We start from the raw sequence: 23,217 nt of genomic DNA, 5'->3' as shown, positions 1-23,217 counted from the left end.
TGCGGAGCATGGGCTCTAGGCGCACGGGCTTCATTCAGTAGGTGTGGCACGCAGGCTCAGTAGTTGTGGCTCGCGGGCTCTAGAGGGCAGGCTCAGTAGTTTTGGTGCACGGGCTTAGTTGCTCCACGGCATGGGGAATCTTCCCGGAGCAGGGTTCAAACCTGTGTCCCCTGCATTGGCAGGCGGATTCTTAACCACTGCGCCACCAGGGGAGTCCCTCCCTACTAGATTTTAATTACAGTAAGATGCTGAGTTTCATGTGATAGGATGGCAGATGTATTTCAGGCACCCAGAATAAGAATGTTTGAGTTGGGAGTCACCAGTGGTCACCATCGTTTTCACCATTATATTCTTCTTTTCATTATTTTCCCTCTTTGTCCCCAGAAATGACTAATCTGATTAATAGCTAAGAACTTTTGCTCAGTCTAAGATAATGGTATTAATAGTTCTTACTCATTAGGTACTTAACAATGAGCCCTGTGGAACCCAAACATTCCAGGTCAGGCCAAGGTGGAGGAAGCAGCAATGGAGACAGAGAAAGAACAGTCAGGAGGGAAGAGGAAAGCCAACAGGGAGTTCCTGCCAAGATCTTACGGATGGGAAGGCTGAGACTTTGAGTGGTTAAATGACACAGCTGTCTGCAGTCACGCCCTGAGGAGTAAGTGATGGAGTCCCCCTTCTTAAACACTGCTGCTTCCCAGGTTTACAGGTGTTTCCATACCCAGTTATAATTTCACCCAAAAACAAAGAAATGTGACAGTTTAGTTTGTATAACTTTATCTTAGGTAGATGCCTAGCTCTCAGTACGTGTTTTACATTTGTGGACTGAAAAAAAATGCACAACCTAAAAGTTGAGAATTTTGATTTATTTGGCAGACAAAACTGAGGATTTAAGCCCGGAAGACAGCCTCTCAAATAGCTTTGAGGGACTGCTCCAAAGGGTAAGAGAGGAATCAGGGTATATAGGGGTTTTTGCAACAAAAACCAGGTAGTTCGAACATCAAAGGATTACTGTTGATTAAAGAAAACCAGACACCTCAAGTTAATGAATTTAGCACTTTGTATGGGAAGATGCAAGAGTCTGGGTTCATTGACATCATTCCTTTGGTATGCACCTTAACCATCTACGGCCAATATCCTGCTTCTCTCCATCTGGAATCCCCTGCTTTTTTCCATTTGAGGGTGGCTGCAGTGGCTGCAGTGGCCGCTGGCTTGATGCCGGCAACATCCTTTGTTTACTGATATGGCAGGCGATGTTTTTCGTCCACACACTTTATCTTAGCCAAAAGGCTGGGAAGTGATCAGTACATGTTTTAAATATTGAAAAATAGCTAATGGACTTTGATTAGTGGGTTTTAGATGCTTAGGGTACTCATGGTCTGTGTTTGGGAATCTGGTCCAACCTTGCCATTTTACCTAAGGAGAGAACGGACACCCTTATTGTTTAGGGACTTACCCAAGACCTCACTGGAGTGGACTTCAGTCTTTTGACTCCAGGGTCAAGTTTTTTTCACTGTACATGGCGTTTGGAACGCGTTTTCTTTTATAGATAGTGTTGTAAATGGAAGTTAGGTAGAGTTGAAGTGAACACATAAGATGCTAAAAATGCATCATCAGAATCGCTGGTGTAACCTCCACAGGGCCGCATCCAGCGTCTTCATCCACCCTGACGTCCCAGCTGACCTTCTTGCTGTGTTGTTAAGACTCCACTCTTTGTTGGCTTTCCTCCTCCTCTTGACTCTTCTTTCTCAGTCTCGCCTGCTGGCTTCTCCACCTTGGTCTGACCTGGAGTGTTGGGGTTCCATAGGGTTTACCACTAGACCCTCTTTTCTCCTTCATCTTCATTCTCTCTCTCACTGACTCACCATTTTTTGTAGTTAACTCATCTTGATGTGGATGATTCTTAAATTAATACTTCTAGTCCAGACTTCTCCTCTGAGGTTCAGATTCATGTGTCCGGCTACTTACTTGACCTTGACATTTGGATGTTTCACGGACACTGCAAACTTAACATGCCAAATGGAACCTCTTCCGTAGGCCCTCCGGACCTGTTCATAGCACCCCGCTCCCCCGTCCTGCTCTTCAGTTATTACCACCACCAACTGGGAATCATCCATGATGATAATAGTAAGAGCTGACATTTATTGAGAATTTATTATGTGCCAGGTACTTCCTTACAGGCATTGCATGAATTAACTCAATCTATTTTGTTCTAACAGCAGTACCACAAGGTAGGTGACGGTAGTAGTAGTCGTAATGAGAATAGATGATTTAGCTCCTAGCGTATACCAGGCACTGTTGTAAGCGTGTTGTAAATACTGACTCATGGAATTCTCAAATCACTGAGGTCGATACTCTTACTATCCTTCGTTGACAGATAATGTCGGAAACTGAAACACAGAGAGATTCCGTTCTTCCTACCACACTCCAGGGCCCCCAGCTAGTACGTGTGGAGCTGGAAATACAGTCCGGCAGAGACAGAGCACGCGCACCGCGCTGGTGCTCTTTCTCACTGTGATTGCCCCCATTTCACAGACGGGAGGCCGTTCCTCCGTTCCCTCTCCCACATGCGGTGCGTCGGAATTTCTGTTGATCCCGCCCCCCACTCCTGTCTCCAGCTGTGCTCCCCGTCCTCTGTCTGGTGAGGGTTGTAGTTCAGCCGCTGTGGGCTCGCCCTGGACGGCGGCCACAGCCCCTGCCTGTGCTTTCTCCCCTGCAGGGCTCCTCCACACAGCAGCCGCGCTGGCCTGAGCCTGAAAACCAGGACGTTTCCGCCCGCTGCGGAAAGCTCTGCAGGGGCTCCCGCTGTGCTCAGAAGTAGACGTGCGCTCCTTTCTGGGGCCCTCAGGGCCCCCTAGACCTGGTTTATGCCCCTGGTCTCCACTCCCCCCGCCCCCGCCCCAGTCTTTTTCGTGTCCTCGTGTCTGTCAGAGTCCTTGCTGCCTCTGGGCCCTGGCACGGCACGGCCTTCCCTTGGCTGGGAAGCTCCCACCGGCCGCCGGCCTTGTCCGGCCTCGCTGCAGTCTCTCCCCAGGCCCGTCCTCCCCGCCGCTCCGGAGTTCTCGTCGGCTCGGCAGGCACGTATCACCCGTGGCCCTAACTTCCTTATCTCTGCCCTTTTGCTGCTGTTTCCCCATAAGGATGTAAGCTCCCTAAGGGCCTAGAGTGCAACAAGTGTTTGTTGAAAGAAAGAAACGCAGATTGAACTTTGGCTGCCTTAGAAAGCTGGCTTTTTCCGGGTGCAAGTGTGTCCTGAGCCCAGCAGAGCTGCCTCTCCCGGAGCCCGGGGCACAGCCCACCTCTCTCTGCAGCTGCTCGTGTGCTTCTGTCTCGGGGGGCGCAGGCGCCAGGGTCCCGACGTCCCACCAGCTTCCTCACGCACCCCAGGGCCTGAACCTTGTGGCACCACTGCTGCCAAAGCCTCGGGCACTTTGTGGCTGGGGGAAGGGAGCCAGGCGGGGGCTGTCACCAGGTGAGTTGGACCTGCCTGCGACAGACCCCCGTCCCCCCGCTGCAGCTCGGGTTCTCCCACAGCCATGACCTCTCTTCGCTCTGTCTGGGTGCCCGCTCTGTCCCTCTGCAGCTCCAGGTCACTGTCCCTGGGGATTCTTCTAGAGCGACCTTAAATGTGCATGTCACTTTAGCGGCAAGTTCTTTGACTTTCTTTAGTAACTCATTCTCCCAGGATGGGGTCCAAGGAAATGTGCCTTTTGAGAATTCCTGTAGTTAAGCAAAAAGATGGAATTTGGGCTAATATTAGTAAACAGGCAGTAACTGTTAGCAAATTAATTACAGTCTTGCTTGTAGTTCTGTTGTGGAGGACAGTAAACGATCAGCTTGTCGAAAACCCTGTAACTTCCTAAGAACTGACATCCTGTGAGAGTACGGGATGCGGTGGGCCCCAGCAGGAGGTGTACGAGTGTGCCGGCATACGGACTCCCAGACCGGGGCACTCACATCTTCCTGAGCAGCAGTAGTGGCTGTAATGACCTGGGGAGACCCTTCCTCTGAAGCAACAAAAACATGTTCTTAGTTGACAGTGGAAGAGTAAACACGACCCTGATTAATGACTGCTTCAGCTGTTCTCTGGTCCTGAGCTCACAATTTACACAGGTAACAGCCTTCGGGTCCCCTTCCCACGGCACTCTTTTGTTTTTAATTTGGAATAACTGGGAAGTGATGGGTGTAAAGCAGCACTTTCTCTGCACACGTCCCAAGGTGTTTCTGTTGTGCAAATAGGGCCTAAGCTGTTAGAATCTGCAAAAGTTCTTTTGCCTGGCTCCTCCTGGTCCCGAGTGTCACCTTTAACAGCCCCTCAGCCAGGGAGGGTCAGAGAAAGGAGACGGCTTCGTGGACGTTAAAGCGTGCGGGGGCAGGTACTGGTGTGTTAGCCCAAGTCCATCGTGGGGTGCGTGACTTATGGACTCGCCTGCGTAGCAGTGATAATGCTTGACTTCACTTCGTCAGGATCGTTTATTCAGAGTTCTGAACAATCCACTCACAAAGACTGTAACCGCCTAGAGTGTGGACTAACGGGGAAGTCTGCAGCAGGGCCACCAGAAGAGGGGACTGGCCTGGGCCACCCAGGCAGGAGCAGTCCTCCTCCTGGTCCTCCGCTGCCGCCGTCCTGGCCTGGGGGAGCTCAGGGCGGGCTGCGTAGGATCTTGTTTCTCCTGTCACGCTAGGCTCGGTGGCTCTGACCTCTTGGTGGCCTGGAGGGTAACTTCTGGCTTCTTTGTGGAAGCTGTTGCTGTGCACGTTGAGCATTAGGTCTCACACGGGACACCTCGGGATGCGTCTCGGCTGTGGCGCGTTCGCGGCAGTGATGCGCACATTCTGAAACTGCTCACTCCTTCCGACAGAAGTGCCCGGTGTATGGGCACCAGAAACATCCCTCATTTTCCTTTTCTGACAGCAGTAATCTTTGTGGGCTCTGTGGGGCATCTCAGGCTTGGCTTGAGGCAGCTCTGCTTTCTTCACTCAGAGATCATCCTTTCAGCCCTCTCCTAATTCCTGTAAGTCCCTCCACTTCCTTTATACTGGGGCCTTCTCAGCAAGAGGCAGAGGCAGCTGTGGGCTCCCTCCCTCTCCTGCTAAATTCATCATCAGAGTTGTGGAGTGACAACTTCAGGGGATCTTAAATCTGCGGATTGTCAATCAAGTGGACTGCACTGTATTTGCTTTAGATGAAGTTCTGGGGGAAGGGTAGAGTCTGTTTTCACAGCTCCTTTCAGACTCTTCAAGGTGTCCAGTCTTGGTGGATGGTGTAGTGAATTTTATTGACAATACAGCTTCATAAAGAAAGAGCCAGGTCCAGCCCCTGATCTCTCCCTTCAGTTGTTTTGATATAGTACATTTTGGAGTGTTTGGAGGGGGCAATGTAGAGTAAAGTATTGGGGTTTTTTTTGGCCTCTTGTTTTGAATGTAAAATGATTCAGCATTTCCAAAATATGTTTTTATTATTAGAACCAAAAGATGGTGTTTATGCTTATGTTGATGAATTGATTGAAATGCTTAATTTTATGGACATATGCTTAACTCTTTCCTAGGATGTTACTTTGATAATACTTTTTGGCTGAGAAAATTTTTACATCATGGGTTTAGAAGAACAGTTGCTCTGATAGAAGTGAAAATTTCTTTTGATCATTTTACCTATTTTATTTTATTTTTTAATAGATGCCAGTAAGTATTTATTTTGTCCTGATTTTTTTCCCCCTTTAAACATCTAATTGAACAAATACTTCTGGAGGGTCTACACTCTACAGGGCACTGTGTTAGGTGATACAGACCCAAGTCACAGTCTCTGTATTAGGGAGTCGTGTAGGTGAGGTTTAGCCTTCCTTTACACAGACCCTGGGAGGGGGTGTGGTCCAGAAGACTGGGCATAGTTTTTAATAATGTAGAACAATTAATAATTGTTCAGAGTTTAAGTCTTGTGTTTGTTTTCTACCATCTAGTTGAAACTTTAATAAGATACTGTTAAATTTACACATAAACTGCTTTAGTATATATCCATGCTTTAGCTCAGGTATGAAAGAAGATGTTCTTTTTCTTTCTCTGTTATAATCTAATTTTTTAAAAATTAATTAATTAATTTTTGGCTGTGTTGGGTCTTCGTTTCTGTGCAAGGGCTTTCTCCAGTTGCGGCGAGCGGGGGCCACTCTTCATCGCGGTGCGCAGGCTTCTCTCTGTCGCGGCCTCTCCCATTGCGGAGCACGGACTCCAGACGCGCAGGCTCAGTAGTTGTGGCTCACGGGCCTAGCCGCTTCGCGGCATGTGGGATCTTCCCGGACCAGGGCACGAACCTGTGTCCCCTGCATTGGCAGGCGGATTCCTAACCACTGTGCCACCAGGGAAGCCCTAATCTTTTTTTAAGTTTATTTTTCTATTTTCTTCTTAAAAATATTTATTTATTTAATTAATTAATTTATTTTATTTTTGGCTGCGTCAGGTCTTAGCTGTGGCACACAGGATCTTTGTTGCGGCATGCAGGATCTTTCGTTGTGGCTTGTGGGCTCTTCGTTGCAGCGCGTGGGCTTCTCTCTAGTTGTGGCGTGCAGGTTTTCTCTCTCTAGTTGTGGCACGCGGGCTCCAGAGCGCGTGGGCTCTGTAGTTGTGGCACGTGGGCGTAGTTGCCCCATGGCACGTGGGATCTTAGCTCCCCAACCAGGGATCGAACCTGTGTCCCCTGCATTGGAAGGCAGGTTCTTTACCATTGGACCACCAGGGAAGTCCCTGTTATAATCTAATCTTAATGTCGTGGGAAGATAATAATACAGAGTTTGGTACTAATACGTTTAGAAAATGCTTCCTAGCCTAAGTATATGATATTCTATATGCATCAGTGAGGAAAGTCTTTATTTAATATATGGCTCAAACTATGGAAAAGTAAGTTTCAAATGACTTCATCAGTATTTAACTTCAGATAATTATGTTAAAAAAGGGAAGAAACAAAGAATCTCCCTCTCCCAGCCCAGTCATTTGACACTAGCGTAACTGGGACAGCGTCCCTGGCCTGTCTCCTCCCCCTGCCCCCGCAGTGGTATGGGCTGCCCTGTGCTCCTGCTGAGACATACAGCAAGTAGACCTCTTCGTTCTCTTCCAGAAAGTTCTCAGATGCAGCAGACAACTGTGAACACTGGATACTTGCTTGGCTTGGAATTAGCATGGGAACCTCTCTACCTAGAAAGTCATTCTCTAGAACATAGGGCTGTTGCTTCAAAACGGTGTTTGAAATTAGGAGATACCTCTTTATGAGCAGGCTGAACATTGAGGCATTAACCCTGTGGGTAGACAGGAGTGCATCACGGTAGATGTAAGGGTTTGGCTTGCTCAGTAACTGGGGAGTCAAAATGGATAATTCAGTAAGTGAGAAAATGGCATATTTAAAAAACATATTCTCTCTTCATTTCCTTTTATAGATCGTCTTCAATGTTTGTTGTTGAGAGGTAGGCCTTGGTGTGAATTTTAATTAGAACTGTGGTACAACATTAATCTTGTGGTAGCAAGCCCAATGTGTTTTGAATGCATTTAAAAAAAGGAACGGTTATACATTATAAAATGAATAATTGAAGCCATGCCAAGTGCACGGTACTATGCTTTTATGCCATTGTATCTTTTTTTTTTTTTTGGTATTGCTTTTTTATTTTTAATACTTTCCACTGGTCATTTATTACCTTATCCTCCCTGGTTATTTAACATTTGTTCATTTTCCTTCACCAGGAACCCATTTTCTTAGCTTCTTGGAGTAAGTGGCTGCCTGAACGTAGATTTTATTTTTACAGTGAAGATTAGTTTCTTACAGAAATTCTTCAGTGAGATTAAAAACTGCTTCACACCAAAGGAGAAAACCATGGTCAGGAAGAGTCCCTGCACGATTTGATTTCCCCCTTAAATGGCTGCCTCAGTGCCTCTGTAGCTAGGAAAGCTCTTGGCACAGTGCCTGCTGGCTGCGGGCACAGAGCTGAGAGCCCAGCTGTCCCAGCTGCCCAGTGGCCCTAGTCGGGTGATTCTGTATTTGAGTCCCTGAGCCATTATCGGGTTTGCAGGAGACAGTCTTACATTCTAATGCTATTTGAAAGGTGCATTCTTACCGTGCAGTACACATTTTAACCATTTAAATTGGGAGAGGGAAACACTGTCATTTGTCATCTAAATTAGAAAGTCAGGGATGTGTTTTATTCATAGTTTCTTCACTGCTTAGCACAGAGGCTGGGGTGTAAGGTGCTCAAGTTGTCGACTGAAAAGAAATGCACAGCCTAGAAGTTGAGAATTATGTATTATTCGGCTGATTTTCTGAGGGCTTAAGCCAGAAGACAGCCTCACAGATTGCTCTGAGGAACTGCTCCCAAGGGTATGGGAGGAGCCGGAATATATAGGGGTTTGTGCAACAAAAACCAAGTAGTGGGAACATCAAAATACTAGTGTTATTTAAAGAAAACCAGACATCTCAAATTAATGAATTTAGCACTTTTCTATGTATGGGAAAGTACAAGAGTCTGGGCTCATTGAAATCATTCCTTTGATATTTACCTTAGCTATCTGGGGCCAGTATCCATCCTGAGTTCCCTCAGGACTCACTGTGGGAAGTGGGGGAAAAGGGGGAGCCTGTAATGGCCGATGGCTTGATGGCTGCAACATCCTTTGTTTGCTGATATGACATGCGGCATTCTTAGTCCGCAGGTGTTTGTTCAGTGAACTAATAGAGGGATAGATGTATGGATAAATAAATTTAGTTGTTATATTCTTAAAATATTTTATTTAGGAAGAAGTAGCAGATATCTTATGTTACATCTGAGAAAAAAGAGCCACTTTGAATCCTTTGTGCTCCCAAGTTTTTGGGTGAGTGGCTGGGAGGGATATGAACATCTCATAGGGCCTGGTAGAGCTAGCTGCCTCAGCTTGGGAATGTTCTGGGAAGGATATTCAAAAAGGCAGGAGAAAGAAACGGAATCTCCTCATTAGTTTCCATGCATTTTACTGGTATCTGAGAGAGTTAATTCAGACTTTGGGCTCCCTGGGCTGAAGTCCTTGCTTTAATATCCTTATTTACAGAACCAGCCTAAATAGTGGGGTCTTTTTTTCCCATCCTGGCGTTTAATCCTTCCATCGGCGCAGAGGGATGGGGCACTGAAGTGGCAGCACTTCCCAGGTGACAGAGGGAAGCGGGGAGATGGAGTGGGGGCCTTAGGGCCCTTATCTTAATTTGCAGCTAGTCTGATTAAGAGTCATGCTTTTGTTTACGGTTTCCTTTGCTGTGCAAAAGCTTTTAAGTTTCATTAGGTCCCATTTGTTTATTTTTGTTTTTATTTCCCTTTCTCTAGGAGGTGGGTCAAAAAGGATCTTGCTGTGGTTTATGTCATAGAGTGTTCTGCCTATGTTTTCCTCTAAGAGTTTTATAGTGTCTGGCCTTACATTGAGGTCTTTAATCCATTTTGAGTTTATTTTTGTGTATGGTGTTAGGGAGTGTTCTAATTACATGTAGCTGTCCTGTTTTCCCAGCACCACTTATTGAAGAGGCTGTCTTTTCTCCATTGTATATTCTTGCCTCCTTTATCAAAAATAAGGTGACCATATGTGTGTGGTACCCTCAGAATGGGAGAAAATATTTGCAAATGAAGCAACGGACAAAGGATTAATCTCCAAAATTTACAAGGAGCTCACGCAGCTCAATATCAAAAAAAAAACCCAATCCAAAAATAGGCAGAAGACCTAAATAGACATTTCTCCAAAGAAGATACACAGATTGCCAACAAACACATGAAAGGATGCTCAACATCACTAATCATTAGAGAAATGCAAATCACAACTACAGTGAGGTATCACCTCACACCAGTCAGAATGGCCATATCAAAAAGTCTACAAACAATAAATGCTGGAGAGGGCGTGGAGAAAAGGGAACCCTCCTGCACTGTTGGTGGGAATGTAAATTGATACAGCCACTATGGAGAACAGTATGGAGGTTCCTTAAAAAACTAAAAACAGAACTACCATATGACCCAGCAATCCCACTACTGGGCATATACCCTGAGAAAACCATAATTCAAAAAGAGTCATGTACCACAGTGTTCATTGCAGCTCTGTTTACAATAGCCAGGACATGGAAGCACTAAGTGTCCATCAACAGGTGAATGGATAAAGAAGATGTGGCACATATATACAATGGAATATTACTCAGCCATAAAAAGAAACGAAATTGAGTTATTTGTAGTGAGGTGGATGGACCTAGAATCTGTCATACAGAGTGAAGTAAGTCAGAAAGAGAAAAACAAATACCGTATGCTAACACATATATATGGAATCTAAAAAAAAAAAAGGGTTCTGATGAACCTAGGGGCAGGACAGGAATAAAGGCGCAGACGTAGAGAATGGACTTGAGGACACGGGGAGGGGGAAGGGTAAGCTGGGACGAAGTGAGAGAGTGGCATGGACATATATACACTACCAAATGTAAAATAGATAGCTAGTGGGAAGCAGCCGCATAGCACAGGGAGATCAGCTCGGTGCTTTGTGACCACCTAGGGGGGTGGGATAGGGAGGGTGGGAGGGAGATGCAAGAGGGAGGAGATATGGGGATATGTGTATACGTATAGCTGATTCACTTTGTTATACAACAGAAACTAACACACCATTGTAAAGCAGTTATACTCCAATAAAGATGTTTAAAAAAAAAAAGTCATGCTTTTTAGGAAGACTGGGACGGGCGCGTTTTGTGTTCACCTCATAGCACATTTCAGACCACAGTACCCTAGCCCTCAAAAAACTGCCTTTACTTATTAACGTTAAGTTTTTATTCGTGTTTCACTATAGGAAATAATTGTAAATCCTCTTCTACATTTGTGTGAGATTGTTACAGACATTATCTTTTCCATCATCTGATGGCCATTCTGTAGTGCTTTGATATTGAAATTTTTTCAGAGTACAGTAATAGGGAAAATGTTTCTTTCCTGGGTAATAGACAGTTTCCTCATTTCTGATAAGATTTATGTAAGCCATCCTGAGTCTCCTTCTGCCCTGGTTGCAGGCATACTTAAGGCCAAGATTTTTGTGCTCAGTGTTGACATTTTTTCTGTCTCCTTTATCTTTTTTCTTTTAAAACTGTTTTAAGGTGATAAATAATCTTATTTTATTTTGTATGCACTTTTTTTTTTTTAAAGGAATTCCTTTATTTTTATTATTTATTTATTTATTTATTTATTTTTGGCTGTGTTGGGTCTTCGTTTCTGTGCAAGGGCTTTCTCTAGTTGCGGCAAGCGGGGGCCACTCTTCATCGCGGTGCGCGGGCCTCTCACTATCGCGGCCTCTCTTGTTGCGGAGCACAGGCTCCAGACGCGCAGGCTCAGTAATTGTGGCTCACGGGCCCAGTTGCTCCTTGGCATGTGGGATCTTCCCAGACCAGGGCTCGAACCCGTGTCCCCTGCATTAGCAGGCAGATTCTCAACCACTGCGCCACCAGGGAAGCCCTGTATGCACTTTTTATCAGGTGCTTTAAATTCTTTCTGGAGAGATTTGTGCTTTTAATAGACTCATTAAAACAACGGTGCATGTTCATTATTCATTAAGCACTTGCTTTGAGTTTACGCTTGTTGTGCTACAGCCTTCTTTTCCTGCTAACTCCAGTCGACTTTTCTTTCTTGTTTAGTCCTGGGCCAGGCTTAGTATCTCCATATTTAGGTATAGTAATACTATTTTATTTAAGATCTTAAGGTTGTGGTATAAGAACTTGAAGGGAAAAGAACTGATCTGTTTCTTCTGAAAGCTTAAGCTTTTGATAAATGGCTCTGAATCCCTTCTGAGAACCTGGGTGATATAAATCATTGCCCGAACCCAAGACTTGTGTTCATTATCTCCAGCTGTGATTATTGCCCTTAATTGAAATGCGGTTTAAGGGGAGATTCGGATCATTATCTTGTTTCCTGCTCCCGAGTGTCTTCTCTTTTGTTCGAGGTGATGCTGTTTTCTGGGAGGAAGGGTTACTCCAGTGATGAGAGAGCATCGTAGTGGAGATTTAAATTCTGCACTTCAGTTTCTCATGTGTTATTTGCACACTTACTCAACCTATGAATTAACTGAATTTTCCCTGACACTTTTCATTCTTGTTAGTGTTACTGTAACAACGCCTGTGGGAAGCAGGTATCTGGATCCTATAGGGACACAGACGCTTTCCTTGATGAACCCCATTTCATATCAACTTCTTCTCAGTTTTGAATTCTTTCAGCTATTTCATATACAGAACATTATATTATGTGAAAAGCTACAGAGTTGTGTGCCTGTAAGTGCTAAGATGTAGTGGTGTGACACTGGGGCTTTATCCAGCTTCTTTGAGCTTCCTTTTGCTCATTATGACTATCTCCCATGTATGGTTATTACAAAAAAAGAAATAATAAAAAAACCTTGAAGCATTATGCTTGAGTACATTCGGTAATAATTGAATTAAAATAATAAGCATTTCCAAGCCCTTGGTGATGGCCCACTTATTCCCCAATCTTCATAACCAAATTCCTGTGTAAAACAGCACCTTACTATGGAACGTGACAAGGTTTGGCTTGTGCCGTGAATCTTACGATTTCACAGTAGCATAACACGACTGATAATTTGTTTCCAATAATGGAACACCCACTTCATTTATCGCACTTCCTGTACAGGGGGTTTCCTGTGCCACGTCTCCTACTTGAATCGATTTAACTTTGGGTCTGTGTGCTTGTCTTGAATTTTTTTGATAAGTTATATATACACGTAGAGTTACGTTCCTAGATTGTCCTTTTCAACTGGTGGAAGTACCGGTAAAGATAAGCATTGTTTTCTTTTTCTTCCAGTCATCCTTCAGAACTAATTTCTGAAGTTCACAGTGGTCTCCTTATCATTATGAAGTAAACGCCTGCGTTTTGTCTTCTGCCCTCCAGGTCTTCTGCGCCACACCCTGGGTCCTGCTCTTCCCCAGCCAGCCCTAGCTACCTCTCACGGGGGCTTGGGCTTTCCTTCGCCTGCTCTGGGCATATCCTGCTTTGACTGCTCACCTTGTTTCAGCTCTTGCTCACCTTAGGGATGATTTCTAAACCCACGTTGGAAGGTGGTAGGTGGTAGTGTGTGAACCCCTTCTGGAAATGGAAGCTGACCAGATGTTATGGAAACCTTCCTGCTAGAAACACTTCCACTAGAAATACTGGAGAAAATAAAACAAACACCCTTTTATTATCTTTATTATAAGAAAGTGAGAAACCCACAGGTGGGGAAAAAGATAAAGAGGAGTGAACGTTTCTAAGAGAGAGTGTCTAAAACCAGAGTGGGACATGACAGTGAGGGGACTTCTGCTGATGCTGGGGACCTAGATTTCAGGGAGACGGTTTCATCGGAACCTCTTGGAAGGGCTAGGCTGGGAGTATGCGTGGGGTGGGAACATCCATTAGCGAAGGGAGGAGGTGTCTTCTTAGCTTTAAAAAAATAGTCGCTTTTGAATCTTGTTGGATTTGGGATTTGAATTTATGCCACCTGCATGGTCTGGAAAACCCCAAGATGGGAAGCTCATCTCAGTGCATCTGGGTTGGAAGTGCCCAAGGGCTTGGCAGAAGTAAACACAGATCCCCTCTGGAAGAATGCCACCCTCAACCCACTGATTAAGAGCTCCAAAATACGGACAAACAACAAAAACTAGATGTGTAAGGAAATGAGCCACCATAAGGGAAGTCACCTTGGAGCCCATTGTGATGTGCCGTTTGTTCATCCATTCATTCCTCACGTTTTTATCTATTGGTCATTGTATACTAGGTGCGCTTCTCAGTGCTGAGGTTATAACAGCAAAATATTCTGTGGGGAAGTAGGTATTGCTGTTGACCCGAGGCTTTGGTACGTTTGCCCCAGAGTCCTGCCCACTTCAGGTTTCTGAGTCACTTCCAGGAAACTCTGGTGCTTTTTCGTCCCCAGTTTGAAGACCTTTATTTTACAAGTGAAAAAACTGAGACCACTGTGGTTAAGTAACCTGCCCAAGATATGAACCTCAGTTTCCTTGTCTGTAGAATGGGGATAATACCTACCTCTTGGGTGCTATCATGATGAAAGGTTAACCTACACGTCACCTGCCACAAATACGCCTATTCTTCCTTTTCTGTGCCACTGATAGTCACAGATGGTTCGGACTCAGTTCTCCTGACTTTCAGGCTAAATGCTTTTTTACTACTGGTTCGACTCCATGAGATCTTAGACTGTTGAAGCCCGTACAGAGTCCCACACTTTCACCCTTAATTGTTCTCTGATTATTTCATGTTTGTGAGTTTTGCTTCCATTAGTTAGACTGTGAACTGTTTAAGGTCAGGGACCAGATCTTGTATTTTTATATTAATTTTGTATTATCGAGTCTCGGGCTGGTTACTTGGTAGAGGTTTTATAATATTTGTTTATTGTTGCTTGATTAAGCATGTAATGCCATTGTTATGAGGAAATGAAAATATTTCTGTCCAAAGAAGTTATTACGGTCATAATGTGAGAGTTTTGGCAAAGTAAGAAAATACTTTCGCTGGCTGTTTATGATGTAGACATCTGTATTCTGCTCTCTATCCCTGACGGATAAGATGACTCCCACCTGCCTTCCTGCTGCAGTGTCCTTTTGAGTCCAAGACTACTCATTCATTCAGGGCCAGGCACGTGTGTAAGTCCTGCTCACCAATCTCGGACTCTCTGTGTATTGGAAATTATTGAATACCCCACAGCCATTTCTGTGTAGTCCTAAGCACATGTTTAAGATTGGAAATGTGTCCACTTGTATGGGCACTGGGCCATCAGTCAGCTCTGGTCCCCTGCCTTCCTGCCCTGCCCTCTGCCCCAGGACACGGCCTTGATGGACAGTCGGGCGTGCTCTCTGTGTCTGCCCTGTCCATCTGTTGGCTGCGGGTCAGGCATTCCTGCTCACCGTTGGAACCAAGAAGGAATCACTTGGAAGTTATCCCTCCCATAGAACCCGACTGAGGCTGGGCAATAGCCAGGACTCTGTTCTCTTTCAGCTGCTGGCTGCATTTCAGCGATCCATTTGAGCGCCCCTCCCCCCCGCTTTTTTTTTTAAATTAATTAATTAATTTATTTATTGGCTGCGTTGGGTCTTCATTGCTGCACACGGGCTTCCTCTAGTTGCGGTGAGCGGGGGCTACGCTTTGTTGCAGTGCGCGGGCTTCTCATTGTGGTGGCTTCTCTTGTTGCGGAGCACGGGCTCTAGGCACATGGGCTTCAGTAGTTGTGGCACGCAGGCTCAGTAGTTGTGGCTCACAGGCTCTAGAGTGCAGGCTCAGTAGTTGTGGCGCACGGGTTTAGTTGCTCCATGTAATGTGGGATCTTCCCGGACCAGGGCTCGAACCCATGTCCCCTGCATTGGCAGGTGGATTGTTAACCACTGTGCCACCAGGTTGCCTTTAATTTTTTTTCCTGTACTCTCCATATCTGGTTTTGGTATCAAAGTATAATAGCCTCATAGAATTAGTTGTGGGTGTTACCACTTTTTCTCTTCTCTGGATGAGTTTGTGTAATACTGCAGTGGTCTCTTCCTTGAATGTTGGTGGAACTTATCTGGAAAATATCTGGACTTGATGTTTTCTTTGTGGGATGATTTTAAACTACTGAGTCATTTTCTTTAATGTTTATGGCACAGCTTAGACTTTTATCTTTCTTCTTGAACTAGTTTGATTAAATCATGTTTCCTAGGAATTTGTTCATTTCATATGTTATCAAATATTTAAGCGTTCAATTGTTGATGGTATTCTTTTATCTTTTTAATCTTCACTGTATCTATAGTTTTACCCCCCTTCTCATTCCCAGTATTGTTTATTTGTGCTTCCTTTTTCTTCATCTGTCTAGCCAGAGGTTTGTGTCTTTCATTACTTTTTTTGAAGGGTCAACCATTTGATTTTGCTTAGCCTCTCTAATGTTATTTTTTCTCTTTTATGAATTTCTCTTCTTATCTTTATTATCTCCTTCACTGTCCTTTGGTTTATGCTGTACTTTTAAAATGAACATTTATTTCCTTAATTTGTAACATTTTTTGTTTTCTATTATAAGCATTTAAGGAAATAAATTGCCCACAAAACACTGCTTTTTCTGTAGATGACAAGTTTTGGTATGTAGTATTTTAATTCACATTGAGTATTTTACATTTTCCATTATAATTTCTTCTTTGTTTTATAAGTTATTTAGAAATGTGTTTGTTTAAAATTTTCCAATATATAGTTTTATGATCATATTTGTGTAATTACATTTAGGGTTTTTTTTTTTTTTTGGCTGCATTGGGTCTTTGTTGCTGCGTGTGGGCTCTCTCTTAGTTGGGTCTTAGTTGTGGCGAGCGGGGGTTACTCTTAGTTGTGGTGTGCAGGCTTCTCATTGCGGTGGCCTCTCTTGTTGTGGAGCACGGGCCCTAGGTGCGTGGGCTTCAGTAGTTGTGGCCCGTGGGCTCAGTAGTTGTAGCACACGGGCTTAGTTGCTCCGTGGCATGTGGGATCTTCCCAGACCAGGGCTTGAACCTGTGTCCCCTGCATTGGCAGGTGGATTTTTAACCACTGTGCCACCAGGGAAGCCCTGTGTAATTGCTTTTAACTTATTAGCTTTGTAGTCATATTTCTTTGACACTTATTCTTTAAAATATGTTGAGACTCAACTTTACACGGTAATTTTTTTTAATGTTCTTTTGTGCTTGAGAAGAATATGCATTCTCTGAATAGGATACAAGATTCTGTATTCGTTCATTAAAACCAAGTTTGTTAATTGTGATGTTAACATCTTCTAAATGTTTGCTTTTTTTTTCCCCAGCTTGATTTATAAGTAATTGAGGGACTGATTGAACTCTTGTATTTTGATGGTGGATAACTGATTTCTCCCCATCACTTTTTGCTTTGTGTATTTCAAGGTTATTTCATTTTGAGTTTTATCAGGTGAGAGTTGTGATGTGTACCCGGTGAATAGGACTGTTGATCACTCTGTGGCTACCTCCCTTTGCTCCATGTTAACTACTTTTGCCTTAAAATGTATTTTGTTTGATATTAATAGAGTAACCCTAGCTTTCTTTTCATTTCTGTATACATAGCATATATTCTTTTTAAAATCCTTTTATTTTCTTTTTTTAAAATGATTATTATTATTTTTTAACATCTTTATTGGAGTATAATTGCTTTACAATGGTGTGTTAGTTTCTGCTTTATAACAAAGTGAATCAGTTATACATATACACATGTCCCCATATCTCTTCCCTCTTGCATCTCCCTCCCTCCCACCCTCCCTATCCCACCCCTCTTGGTGGTCACAAAGCACCGAGCTGATCTCCCTGTGCTCTGCGCTGCTTCCCACTAGCTATCTGTTTTACATTTGGTAGTGTATATATGTCCATCCCACTCTCTCACTTTAAAATTCTTTTATTTTCATTCTTAACTTGATCTTAGGTTTTGGGTATGTCTCTTGTGAAAGCATTTAACTGTTTTTCTGGGTTTTTTCCCCTTTGGTGTAATCTGATACTCTTTGAACTGGCAAGACTAGGTCTTTTAATCATTGATGTGTTGTGATGACTAATATATTTGCATGTAACTTCTATCTCTTGTTTTCATTTATTCTGCCTTTTGTTTCTTTTTCCTCTTTTCCCAGGACTGATTTGAATCCACTCCCACCTCCTCCATTTTTTCTGTCTTGTGACTGGGATGTTGTATACTTTATTTCTGGTCTTTCAGAGATTGCCCTTTACAATTCACCATGCTTACCTAAGCTAATCAAGTGTAAAGTTAACTAGTGTTTTAACTTTCTGAACATTATAAGGGCCTTAGGGTATAGCTCTGATCATTCTTCTTTTCACCAAATTGTCTTTTTTTTTTCTTTTTTTAGTTTTCTATTTCCCCCTTCAAATAGACACAGGTCAGTGGTTAATCACAGGGGCTAGAAACCTACAGCCTATTTAAACCCCAGCTCTGCCACCTACCAGATGAGTAAAGTTGGGCAAAGTGCTTAACTTCCCTGTGCCTCAGTTTCCTCATCTGTAAAGTATGGACAGTAAAAGGACTTTTCTCCTGAGGCCAGGGGTTTTGAAGGAGAAATGCAGTACCTATGGAGCATTTAGAACTGTATCTGGTGGTTAGCAGGTGCTGTGTGAGTGTCTGCAATTATTGTTCTTTTTTGAAAAGACAGTGTTTAATTTTACCTATGTGTTTTTTTTTTTTTAATTATTATTTTTTAATGCTATTCTTGTCTGCTTACATTCTTTTTATTTATGTATGTATATATGTATGTATGGCTATGTTGGGTCTTCGTTTCTGTGCGAGGGCTTTCTCTAGTTGTGGCAAGCGGGGGCCACTCTTCATCGCGGTGCGCGGGCCTCTCACTGTCGCGGCCTCTCTTGTTGCGGAGCACAGGCTCCAGACGCGCAGGCTCAGTAATTGTGGCTCACGGGCCGAGTTGCTCCGCGGCATGCGGGATCTTCCCAGACCAGGGCTCGAACCCGCGTCCCCTGCATTGGCAGGCAGATTCTCAACCACTGCGCCACCAGGGAAGCCCTACCTATGTGTTTAACAATTTCTTTTTTTCATAGTTTCTTCTTCTATCTTAGACTTTCCTTCTGAGTCATTCTCCTACCTGAAGAATATTCTTTAGAAGTTATTTTGTGAGTTCAGCTGGTTTTAAAATTCAGCTTTTGCCCTTTTTAATTATCTTTGTTATTTAACTCTTAATTCTTGAAAGACAGTTTTTCTGGGTATATAATTCTGTTACATATCCAGAATAGAATTCTGTATATTCTGTCAGTGCTTTGAAGATCTTAGTTCATTGATCTCTGCCATTGTTGCTGTTGAGATGTCTGCTCTCAGTCTGTCATTGCTCTGTAAGTCCCTGTCTATTTGGCTCTGTGTTTTGCTAAAATGTACTCAGGTGTGGATTTCTTTTTTATTTATCTGCCTTGGTGTGTGTGTGTGTGTGTGCATATATATGTGTGTGTGTGTGTGTGTGTGTAGTGCTTCTTGTATCTGTGAATCTTTCATCAGTTCTGGCAAATTCTGTCATTATGTCTTCAGATATTTTCCATTTTCTTTGTACTATCCTTTTGGAATTCCACTTAAATCTGTCCTCCTTTTCTCTTAATCTTTCCTTTATATTTATATCTCCTTGTTCCTCTGTACTACAGAAGCTTTCATGGGAGATTTCTTGAGCTGTTAGATCCAGTTCATTAATTGCTTTTTTGGCTGATGTCTCATATATTGCATTCTGTTTTAGTGATTAGGCTTTCCTTTTGGCTCTCTCTGGTCAATTTAGATAGTGTCTTATTGCTTGCTTTTTTATTCCTTTAAACATTTAACTAATTATTTTATTTCTTCCTTCCTAATCTGGTGAGTTCAACTATATCGTTACGGATTTTCTGCCTGTTGGATCTGTCCATTTCTGATAGAGGGGTGTTGAAGACTCCAACTATGATAGTGGACTCATCTCTTTTTCCTTGCAGTGCCGTCACTTTTTGCCTCACGTAATTTGATGCTCTCTTGTTAGGTACATATGCATTAAGGAGTATTACGTCTTCTTGGGGAATTGACTCCTTTATCATTATGTAATGCCATTATCCCTGATAATGTTCCTTATTCTGAAGTCTGCTGTGTCTGAAATTAATATAGGTTCTCCCACTTTCTTTTGTATTTGTGTTAGCTTGGTATATCTGTCTCAGTAGATGTAGCTTTTAATCTATATGTGTCTTTATATTTAAAGTGGGTTTCTTGTAGACAGCATATAGTTGGGTCTTGTGTGATCCACTCTGACAATCCCTGTCTTTTATTTGGTGCTTTTAGACCACTGATAGTCACCCTGATTATTGGTATAGTTGGGTTAATATTTACCATGTTTATTACTGTTTTCTATTTGTTGCCCTTGTTCTTTGATCCTGGTTTTTTTTTTTCTTTTTGGGTCTTACACTCCTTTTCTGCTTTCTGTGGTTTTATTTATTTATTTATTTATTTTTGGCTGTGTTGGGTCTCCGTTGCTGTGCGCGGGCTTTCTCTAGTTGTGGCGAGCGGGGGCTACTCTTCGTTGCGGTGAACGGGCTTCTCATTGTCGTGGCTTCTCTTGTTGTGGAGCACAGGCTCTAGGCGCATGGGCTTCAGTAGTTGTGGCACTTGGGCTCAGTAGTTGTGGCTTGTGGGCTCTAGAGCTCAGGCTCAGTAGTTGGTGGCGCATGGGCTTAGTTGCTCCGCGGCATGTGGGATCTTCCTGGGCCAGGGGTCGAACCCTTGTCTCTTGCGTTGGCAGGCAGATTCTTAACCACCGCGCCACCAGGGAAGCCCCTTTCTGTGGTTTTAATCATGCATTTTATGTGATTCCATTTTCTGTCCCCTCTTAGCATACTTCTTTTCTCACTATTTTCAGTGGTTGCCCTAGAGTTTGCCACGGACATTTACAACTAATTCAAGTCCGCTTTAAAGTAACATACTGCTTCGCAGATAGTGTAAGTACCTTATAATAACAAAATAATGCTAATTCTTCCCTCCTATCCCTTATATCATTGCTGTCATTCTTTTCACTTATAAATAAGCATACATAAGCATACACGTAGCACACACATATATAATTGAATACATCATTGGTATTATTATGATATTTGAATAAACTGTTTCTGTTAGATCAAGAATAAGAAAAATAAGTTTTTATTTTACTTTCACTGTTCCTTCTTTGATGCTCTTCCTTTTGTAAATCTGGGTTTCTGACCTGTATCATTTTCCTTCTCTCTAAGGAACTTTTTTTTAACATTACTTTTAAGGTATGTTTACTGTTGGCAAATGTCCTCAGTTTTTGTTTGAGAAAGTCTTTATTTGTCTTTCATTTTTGAGGGGTAATTATACAGGGTATAGAATTCTAGGTTGGTGGTTTTTTCCTTAACACTTTAAACATTTCATTCCTTTCTCTTCTTGTGTGCGTGGTTTCTGATGAGAAGTTAGATGTAATTTTTTTCTTTCCTCCTCTATATTTAAGGTGTTTTTTCCGTCTGGCTTCTTTCAGGACTTTTTTTTTTTTTCTTTATATTTGATAGTCTGTAGTTTGAAAATGATGCCTGTGTATGTTTTTTTTTTTGAATTTATCCTGCTTGGTGTTCTCTGAGCTTCCTGCATGTGTGTTTTGTTGTCTGACAGTAATTTGGGGGAAAATCAGTCATTAATGTTTCAAACATTTCTTCTGTTCCTTTCTGTCTTTCTTCTCTTTCTACTATTCCTATTACATGTATGTTACGGTTTGGTAGTTGTCCCTTAGTTCTTGGATATTTTGTTTTTTTCCAATATTTTTTTTCTGTTTGCTTTTCAGTTTTGGAGGTTTCTGCTGAGGTATCCTCAAGGCCGGAGATTCTTACTTCAGCCATGTCCAGTCTACTAAGAAGTCCGTCAAAGGCATTCTTCATTTTTGTTAGTGTTTTTGATCTCTAGTATTTCTTTTTGGTTCTTTCTTAGAACTTCCATCTCTTTGCTTCCGTTGCTCTATGTTCTTTCACTCTGTCTGCTTTATCCATTAGAGCCCTTAGCATATTAATCATAGCCCTTTCAAATTCCTGGTCTGATAATTCCAACATCTCTGCCATTTCTCAGTCTTGATATGATGCTTGCTCTGTCTGTTTAAACTGTGTTTTCTGCCTTTTTAGTATGTCTTGTAAGTTTTTCTTTATAGCTGGACATGATGTACTGGTTAAAAGGAACTGCTGTAAGTGGGCCTTTAGTAATGTGGTGGTAAGGTGTGGGGTTGGGGGAAGCGTTCTATAGTCCTGTGATTACGTCTCAGCTGTGTGTGTGTGTGTGTGAACATAGGTTTTTTTTTTTTATTGTGAAAAATGTATAACATGAAACGTACCATCTTAACCATTTCTAAGTGTACAGTTCCATAATGTTAAATATATTCACACTGTTTTACGACCAATCTCCAGAACTTCATCTTGTAAGACCAAAACTCTGTACCTGTTAAACAATGACTCCCCATTCCTCCCGCCCCATAACTCCTGGCAATGACTGTTCTCTGTTTCTGTGGATTTGACTACTTCTAGATACGTCAGATAAATGGAGTACACAGTGTTTGTCTTTTTGTGACTGGCTTATTTCACTTAGTGTAATGTTCTCAGTGTTCATCCACGTTGTAGTGTGTGTCAGAATTTCTTTCCTTTTTAAGGCCAAATAATGTGCTTTTGTATGTATGTACCACATTTTGTTTATTTATTCATCTGATGATGGGCACTTGCTTTGCTTTCACCTCTTGGCAGTTGTAAATAATGTTGCTGTGAACATTGGTGTGCAAACATCTCTTCAAGATCCTGCTTTCAGTTCTTTTGGGTGTATATCCAGAAGTGGAATTGCTAGATCATATGGTTTGTTTTGTTTTTTGTTTTTTTTTGAGGAGACTCCATATTCCATAGCAGCTATACCATTTTGCAGTCCTGTCAGCCGTACATAAGGGTTCCAATTTCTCCACATCCTTGTCAATGTTTTTTTTTATACTAACCATCCTAATGAGTGTGAGGTGATACCTCACTGTGGTTTTGTGTGTGAAGAGTTCTCATACTAGCACTCTTTTGAGTTTCTCCAGAGCACTGTATTCTCTTGGTCTTAGCCATGGTCTGAGCACGTGCTCTCCCATTTGCTTGGAATCCTCCCCTTGCCTCCACTGTCCCTGACATCGTGGATTTCACGTCTACTCTTCCTTCAGGTTGCAGCTTTCAGAACACCATGCACCTGTCCTTTGTAGCTTTTGTCATAGCCATAATCATTTGATTAATATCTGATCTTCATCACTGAACTGTAGGCTCCTTGAAGGTAGGACCACATCTCTATTTGCTCACTGTTGTCTTTTTAGCACCCAACTTAGAGCCTGGTACATAACAATAGCAACATTAATAATAATCACTAACACTGTATAGCATTTATTCTGTGCCAGCCACTCTTTTTCAAAATTAATATGTAATTTGCATACAGTAAATTCACCCCTTGTAGTGTACAGTTCTGTGCATTTTGAGAAGTGTTAACAGTTGTGTAACCACTACCATATCAACATATGGAGCAGTTCCATCAATTCCAGAAGGTTCCCTGTGCCCCTTCTCACCCTTTTTTCCCTGAGTTTCTTTATTTTTTCTTCCAACATTATTGAACCATAATTGACATATAACATTGTGTAAGTTTAAGGTGTACAGCAATGACTTGATACATTTACATATTGCAAAATGATTACCGTAGTAGGGTTACTTAACACCTCCATCAT

General features: G+C 42.7%; 1 protein-coding gene across 5 annotated transcripts in view; it reads left to right on the top strand.

The window, feature by feature from the left end:
- TULP4 (TUB like protein 4) overlaps positions 1-23,217 on the top strand; it is a 236,609-nt gene that overhangs the window by 21,945 nt on the left and 191,447 nt on the right. Inside the window, exon 2 of one of the 5 annotated variants that reach the window (XM_082475535.1) lies at positions 21,286-21,305. The exons of 3 other annotated variants lie outside the window; for them this stretch is intronic. The gene's annotated coding sequence lies outside the window, so the exon portion shown is untranslated. Of the gene's footprint in view, positions 1-21,285; positions 21,384-23,217 lie in introns of those variants that run through there. One more of the 5 variants, XM_082475534.1, reaches the window with a different exon arrangement.

The sequence above is a fragment of the Balaenoptera physalus genome (assembly GCF_965194825.1).
Source record: "Balaenoptera physalus genome assembly, chromosome: 9".
Lineage (NCBI taxonomy): Eukaryota > Metazoa > Chordata > Mammalia > Artiodactyla > Balaenopteridae > Balaenoptera > Balaenoptera physalus.
Note: the sequence above shows the minus strand (reverse complement) of the source record. Positions and strands in the feature narration are given on the sequence as shown.